This window comes from Lethenteron reissneri, chromosome 1 (assembly GCF_015708825.2).
Source record: "Lethenteron reissneri isolate LAM-NWPU_2019-01 chromosome 1, ASM1570882v1, whole genome shotgun sequence".
NCBI classification, from domain to species: domain Eukaryota; kingdom Metazoa; phylum Chordata; class Hyperoartia; order Petromyzontiformes; family Petromyzontidae; genus Lethenteron; species Lethenteron reissneri.
Window position 1 is genome coordinate 1,107,124 of NC_083779.1, and position 8,119 is coordinate 1,115,242.

Sequence of the window (8,119 nt, forward strand, 5' to 3'; positions counted from 1 at the left end):
TTATACAGCACCGGGTACTTTTAAGGCTGGGTCGACCTAAGGGAGGGAGGCCCCATAACCACGAAGCACATTGGCCGGTTGGTGCTACTGAGTGAGAGAGAACGCGCGATATCTACACCGCGTTATATTTATTGAGAAGCTAATTTATGGTTTATCAAGGGGGAGGTGTGAATTTAAGGACCAAAATTTAACTTTTACAAAGTGTGCTAATGCTGCGATTTTCATGACTGACGAGGATGCTGATGATTTGAGAATTAGTTGTTATTCAGGTGCTGATGTGGCGGTGATGATGACAGTGGTGGTTGATGATAGCGGTGGTGATAGTGGTGGTGATGGTGAGAGTGGTAGTGATAATAGCGGAGATGATTGTGGTGGTGATGATGGAAGTGATCGTGATAGCGTGGAGATGACGTGATGTGGTGATAGTGGTGATGATGATGACGTGATATGGTGGTGATGATGACATGGCGGTGATGATATGGTGGTGATGACGTGGATGACGTGATGATAATGACGTATTTTGGTGGTGACGATGATGACAAACGGATGAAATACAAAGATGAATATTAATGATAGAGAATGATAGCAAATTAATGACGATCGAGGTGATGATTAATGAATTAAACACAACTCGGAAAATTATTATAACTTAATAATTATCATGAATATTTGTATTAATAGTTACATCTGAAGGTTGAGTGAGAGTGACCGATCATGACTTTGTGGTGGTGGTGGTGATTTTGTATTAAGCTGTATCTTGAGATAAGATGAATAAATACAATGTCAGCTTTGTAATATCGTGGTAATGTTGTTACATGTGCATTCACAGAGCCCGAGTCTGTAATGGAGTCTGGATCTCTGTGTGAGCCTTTGGATCTGTGTGAGTCGATGAGAGTATGGGTATCTGTGTAAGTCTACGGATCTTTGTGCGAGTCTATGGGAGTGTTTGGATCTCTGAGTATGTGAGTATGGGTCTCTCTGTGAGTCTTGATATCTGAGTTTATGGGAGTCTATATGAGTATTAGTCTCTGTGTGAGTCTATGGGTTTCTGTGAGTCTGTGTGTGAGTATGGATCTCTGTATGAGTCTATGGGAAGTCTGTGTGTCAGTCTATCGGTCTCTGTGCGAGTCTACGGGAGTCTATGGATCTCTGTGATTCTATGGGAGTCTGTGTGTGAGTTTGGATCTCTGTGCGAGTCTACGGGAGTCTGTGAGTATGGGTCTCTGTGTGAGTATGTGCGTGAGTCGATGGTTCTCTGTGCGAGTCTACGGGAGTCTATGTGAGTATGGGTCTTTGTGTGAATATATGGGTCACTGTGAGTTTATGCGAGTTTATGTCAGTATAAGTCTGTGTGAATATGTGTGTGAGTACGGGTCTCTGTGTGAGTCTGTGCGTAAGTCTATGGGTCTCTCTGTGAGTATGCGAGTTTATGTGAGTATGAATCTCTCCGTAAATCTATGTGCGAGTCTGTGGGTCTCTGCGTGAGTCTATGTTTTGTGAGTCTGTGTGAGTCTGTGGACTTTTATGTGAGGGTGGGTCTCTATGTGAGTCTTTAGGTCTCTGAGTATGCAAGTGTGGGTATCTGTGTGGGTATCTGTGTGTGGGTATCTGTGTGTGGGTATCTGAGTCTGGGCCTGTGTGGGTCTATGGTCCTATAGTGTAGCGATTGGCCCACTGCGTAGCGAACCCGGCGACCCGGGTTCGATTCGCGCTCACGGTCAACACCTGTGACGATTATTTGCATCGGTCCTGGGCCTCCCCTAGGTCGGCTCAGCCTCAAATGCGTACCTGGTGTGGTGTGTAAACATCGCCACTGGGGAAACAAAGGCGGGCCGGGCGTGGTGCTGGCCATAGTTACTAACAGCACTTGCCCAAACAGTCTGTTTAGGCTACACGGGACCTTTCTCTTTGTATTATTGGTGGTGGCCGTGAGCTGGAATCGAACTCTGGTATTTTGCCGGATTCATAGAAAGAGCGCAGCGCTAACCACTGCGCCACCGCCCCCCCCCAACTTAATTGAATGTGAATTGCTCCACAAACATTTCCAGGACATCTTTTTCCGTTTGCCCCTTTGCTGCTATAATTGTTCCTACGCTGCAACTGCCACTGCCACTCGGTAATTAAAGTATTTATAGGAAGTTTTTCTTTATTTTGACAAAAAAATTACGAATTGAAAACTCTTCAAGGTCATTCATCACTTGTTACCGTCTAAGAGAAATTATGTCCTTACATGGCCAAAGCAACTGGCCCATTCCAGAGACTCAGGCATCCTGAGAAATGAGTCTTGGGGTGCAGTAATAATGCCACAGGGCCCATCGAAACCAGGCTCAGGCACCATGAGGACTGAGTGTTGGGGTGCGGTGTTCATGCCGCAGGGCTCATAGAAGCCAGACTCTGCTGTACCAGGCTAGGTGCAGGAGGAGGTCACGGGACAGACCCCAGGTGCTATGAGTTGACTGCTATACCAGACTAGGTGCAGGAGGTCACGGGACAGAGCCAGATGCGTTGACTGACTGACAGATGACTGGCAGATGCACCTCCTGTGCCCCCTTCTGTGCCACCTCGTTACGTTTTGTCCGCCCGGCGCTGCGCTCGTTGTTGTGAGCGTCGATCCGACGCCCTCCGCTGTTGGTGGAAGGAGGCTGCCACCAACTGCTCAGCAGGCTGAGGGTGTGTGTGTGGGTGTGTGTGTGTGTGGGTGTGTGTCTTTGTGTAAGAATGTATGAGTGATCCATCGCCACTGGGGAGACAAAGGCGGCCGGGCAGTCGTGGAACTGGCCTATCGTACCGGCCTTAGTCGGTGCTAATAGCACTTGCCCCGAAAACCTGCTCGAGTCTATACGGGGGACCTTTGTAGAATGTGATGGGGAGACGCTGCAGAAGCTATAAATTACCCGTGGCGTCATTTCCCCGCGCAGATAATATAATGTCACGTCTGTGTGCGATACCCACCCTGCACCCTCCCTGCACCCTCCCTGCACCACCCTGCACCCTCCCTGCACCCTCCCTGCACCCTCCCTGCACCCTCCCTGCACCACCCTGCACCCTCCCTGCACCCTCCCTGCACCATCCTGCACACTCCCTGCACCCTCCCTGCACCCTCCCTGCACACTCCCTGCACCCTCCCTGCACCCTCCCTGCACCCTCCCTGCACCCTCCCTGCACCACCCTGCACCCTCCCTGCACCCTCCCTGCACACTCCCTGCACCACCCTGCACCCTCCCTGCACACTCCCTGCACCCTCCCTGCACCCTCCCTGCACCATCCTGCACACTCCCTGCACACTCCCTGCACCCTCCCTGCACCCTCCCTGCACCACCCTGCACCCTCCTGCACCCTCCCTGCACACTCCCTGCACCACCCTGCACCCTCCCTGCACCCTCCTTGCACCCTCCCTGCACACTCCCTGCACCCTCCTGCACCCTCCCTGCACCCTCCCTGCACCACCCTGCACCCTCCCTGCACCCTCCCTGCACCCTCCCTGCACACTCCCTGCACCACCCTGCACCCTCCCTGCACCCTCCCTGCACCCTCCCTGCACACTCCCTGCACCACCCTGCACCCTCCCTGCACCCTCCCTGCACCCTCCCTGCACACTCCCTGCACCCTCCCTGCACCCTCCCTGCACCCTCCCTGCACACTCCCTGCACCACCCTGCACCCTCCCTGCACACTCCCTGCACCCTCCCTGCACCCTCCCTGCACCCTCCCTGCACCCTCCCTGCACCCTCCCTGCACCCACCCTGCACTTTCCCTGCACCCTCCCTGCACCACTCTGCACCCTCCCTGCACCCACCCTGCACCCTCCCTGCACTCTCCCTGCACACTCCCTGCACCACCCTGCACCCTCCCTGCACCCTCCCTGCACCCTCCCTGCACCCTCCCTGCACCCTCCCTGCACCCTCCCTGCCCCCACCCTGCACCCTCCCTGCACACTCCCTGCACCCTCCCTGCACCCTCCCTGCCCCCACCCTGCACCCTCCCTGCACACTCCCTGCACACTCCCTGCACCCTCCCTGCATTCACCCTGCACTCACCCTGCACTCACCCTGCACCCTCCCTGCACCCTCCCTGCACTCACCTTGCACCCTCCCTGCACCCTCCCTGCACCCTCCCTGCACACTCCCTGCACCCTCCCTGCACCCTCCCTGCACCCTCCCTGCACTCTCCCTGCACACTCCCTGCACCACCCTGCACCCTCCCTGCACCCTCCCTGCACCCTCCCTGCACCCTCCCTGCACCCTCCCTGCCCCCACCCTGCACCCTCCCTGCACCCTCCCTGCACCCTCCCTGCACCCTCCCTGCCCCCACCCTGCACCCTCCCTGCACACTCCCTGCACACTCCCTGCACCCTCCCTGCATTCACCCTGCACTCACCCTGCACTCACCCTGCACCCTCCCTGCACCCTCCCTGCACCCTCCCTGCACTCACCCTGCACCCTCCCTGCACCCTCCCTGCACCCTCCCTGCACACTCCCTGCACCCTCCCTGCACCCTCCCTGCACCCTCCCTGCACCCTCCCTGCACCCTCCCTGCACCCTCCCTGCACAACCCTGCACCCTCCCTGCACCCTCCCTGCACCATCCTGCACACTCCCTGCACCCTCCCTGCACCCTCCCTGCACCACCCTGCACCCTCACTGCACCCTCCCTGCACCATCCTGCACACTCCCTGCACCCTCCCTGCACCCTCCCTGCACCCTCCCTGCACACTCCCTGCACCCTCCCTGCACCCTCCCTGCACCCTCCCTGCACACTCCCTGCACCACCCTGCACCCTCCCTGCACCCTCCCTGCACCCTCCCTGCACCCTCCCTGCACCATCCTGCACACTCCCTGCACACTCCCTGCACCCTCCCTGCACCCTCCCTGCACCACCCTGCACCCTCCCTGCACCCTCCCTGCACACTCCCTGCACCACCCTGCACCCTCCCTGCACCCTCCTTGCACCCTCCCTGCACACTCCCTGCACCCTCCCTGCACCCTCCCTGCACCCTCCCTGCACCCCCCTGCACCCTCCCTGCACCCTCCCTGCACCCTCCCTGCACCCTCCCTGCACCACCCTGCACCCTCCCTGCACCCTCCCTGCACCCTCCCTGCACACTCCCTGCACCACCCTGCACCCTCCCTGCACCCTCCCTGCACCCTCCCTGCACACTCCCTGCACCCTCCCTGCACCCTCCCTGCACACTCCCTGCACCACCCTGCACCCTCCCTGCACACTCCCTGCACCCTCCCTGCACCCTCCCTGCACACTCCCTGCACCCTCCCTGCACCCTCCCTGCACCCACCCTGCACCCTCCCTGCACCCTCCCTGCACCACTCTGCACCCTCCCTGCACCCACCCTGCACCCTCCCTGCACTCTCCCTGCACACTCCCTGCACCACCCTGCACCCTCCCTGCACCCTCCCTGCACCCTCCCTGCACCCTCCCTGCCCCCACCCTGCACCCTCCCTGCACACTCCCTGCACCCTCCCTGCACCCTCCCTGCCCCCACCCTGCACCCTCCCTGCACACTCCCTGCACACTCCCTGCACCCTCCCTGCATTCACCCTGCACTCACCCTGCACTCACCCTGCACCCTCCCTGCACCCTCCCTGCACCCTCCCTGCACTCACCCTGCACCCTCCCTGCACCCTCCCTGCACACTCCCTGCACCCTCCCTGCACCCTCCCTGCACTCTCCCTGCACCCTCCCTGCACACTCCCTGCACCCTCCCTGCACCCACCCTGCACCCTCCCTGCACCCTCCCTGCACCCTCCCTGCACCCTCCCTGCACACTCCCTGCACCATCCTGCACACTCCCTGCACCCTCCCTGCACCCACCCTGCACCCTCCCTGCACCCACCCTGCACCCTCCCTGCACCCTCCCTGCACCCACCCTGCACCCTCCCTGCACCCTCCCTGCACCCTCCCTGCACCACCCTGCACCCTCCCTGCACCCACTCTGCACCCTCCCTGCACCCACCCTGCACCCTCCCTGCACCCTCCCTGCACACTCCCTGCACCACCCTGCACCCTCCCTGCACCCTCCCTGCACCATCCTGCACACTCCCTGCACCCACCCTGCACCCTCCCTGCCCCCACCCTGCACCCTCCCTGCACCCTCCCTGCACACTCCCTGCACCACCCTGCACCCTCCCTGCACCCTCCCTGCACCATCCTGCACACTCCCTGCACCCTCCCTGCCCCCACCCTGCACCCTCCCTGCCCCCACCCTGCACCCTCCCTGCACCCTCCCTGCACCCTCCCTGCCCCCACCCTGCACCCTCCCTGCCCCCACCCTGCACCCTCCCTGCACCCTCCCTGCACCCTCCCTGCACCCTCCCTGCACCCATCCTGCACCCTCCCTGCACCCTCCCTGCACCCTCCCTGCACCCTCCCTGCATCCACCCTGCACCCTCCCTGCACCCTCCTTGCACCCATCCTGCACCCTCCCTGCACCCTCCCTGCACCCTCCCTGCACCCATCCTGCACCCTCCCTGCACACTCCCTGCACCCTCCCTGCACCCTCCCTGCACCCTCCCTGCACCCATCCTGCACCCTCCCTGCACCCTCCCTGCACCCTCCCTGCACCCTCCCTGCTCCCACCCTGCACCCTCCCTGCACCCTCCCTGCATCCATCCTGCACCCACCCGGCATGAGCCAGCGGTGGGTGCAGGATTCCACATTCCTGTGACGAGAGAACGTCATTCCATAGGACAAACAACCACACAAAGTGGTACTTTGTTTTAATCACCCCCGCAGGCAGGGAGGATGATGGGCTGAGTCAACTGCGCTGCGAACCTGGCAACCTGAGTTCGATTCCCACTCACGGCCACCAACACCAGTGACCATAAACTGAAACGGTTCTAAGCCTCCCCTAGGTTGACTCAGCCTCAATGAGTACCCGGTGCGATGTGCGAACATCGTCACTGGGGAGACAAAGGCGGCCGGCCGGGTGTGGTGCTGGCCACCCACGCCCTCGTGTGTCGTGCCGGCCTTTATAGGTGATGCTCGCGAACAGCACTTGCCCAAAAAGTCCATACCCGGGGATCTTTATCTTTGTTATTTTTTGTGTATGGGCTATTTGCCTTTGTGTGTAAGTATGGGTGGAATGTATGTAGGTGTGTATGTATGTATGTAGGTGTGTATGTGTGTATGCCGAGTGTGTGTGTGTCTGAGTGTGTGTGTTTTTGTACCGTATGTGTAGGTATGAATGTATATTTATGTATGGATGCACGTGAGTGTGTATGAATGTATGTATGAATGTGAGTATGTATACGTGTGTATGTATGAATGTGTGTATATGTGTGTATGTATGAATTTGTGTATATGTGTGTATGTATGAATGTGAGTATACGTGTGTATATATGAATGTATGTATACGTGTGTATGTATGAATGGAAGTATATGTGTGTATGTATGAATGTGAGTATACGTGTGTATGTGGGGAGCGGTGGTTTAGCGGTTAGCGCGTTGCACGACGAACCATGGAGATCCGAATTCGATTCCCGCTCACGGCCAACACCGGTGACGATTATATGAACCGGTCCTGGGCCTCCCCTAGATCGACTCAGTCTTAAATGAGTACCTAGTGCGGTGTGTAAACATCGCCACTGAGGAGACAAAGGCGACCAGGCGTGGTGCTGGCCACCCCACCCCCTCGTGTGCCGTGCTGGCCTTCATAGGTGCTACTCGCTAACAGCACTTGCCTCAACAATCTGTTTAGGCTACAAGGGGGTGTTTATATGTAGATGAGTGTGTATGTTTAACATGTAGGCTTATGATGGATGAGTGTATGTAGATGAGTTTGTATTCTGTATATGAGGGTGTATGTGTGTGTGTGCCGGCCTTCATAGGTGCTCGCAACAGCATTTGCTCCACAATTCGCTTCAGGCGATATGTGGGACACTTGTCTATGTAATGGGGTGAGGAGGGTGTGAGTGTATTTATAAATATATGGCGTGAGTGTTTGAATAATATGGTGTGTGTATGAATATATGGTGTATGTATGAATAATATATGGTGTGTGTGTGTTTTAATAATATGGTGTGTGTGTATGAATATATGGTGTGTGTATGTATAAATATAAATATATGGTGTGTGTGTTTGTATGAAAAGTGTATGGGGAGCGACCCG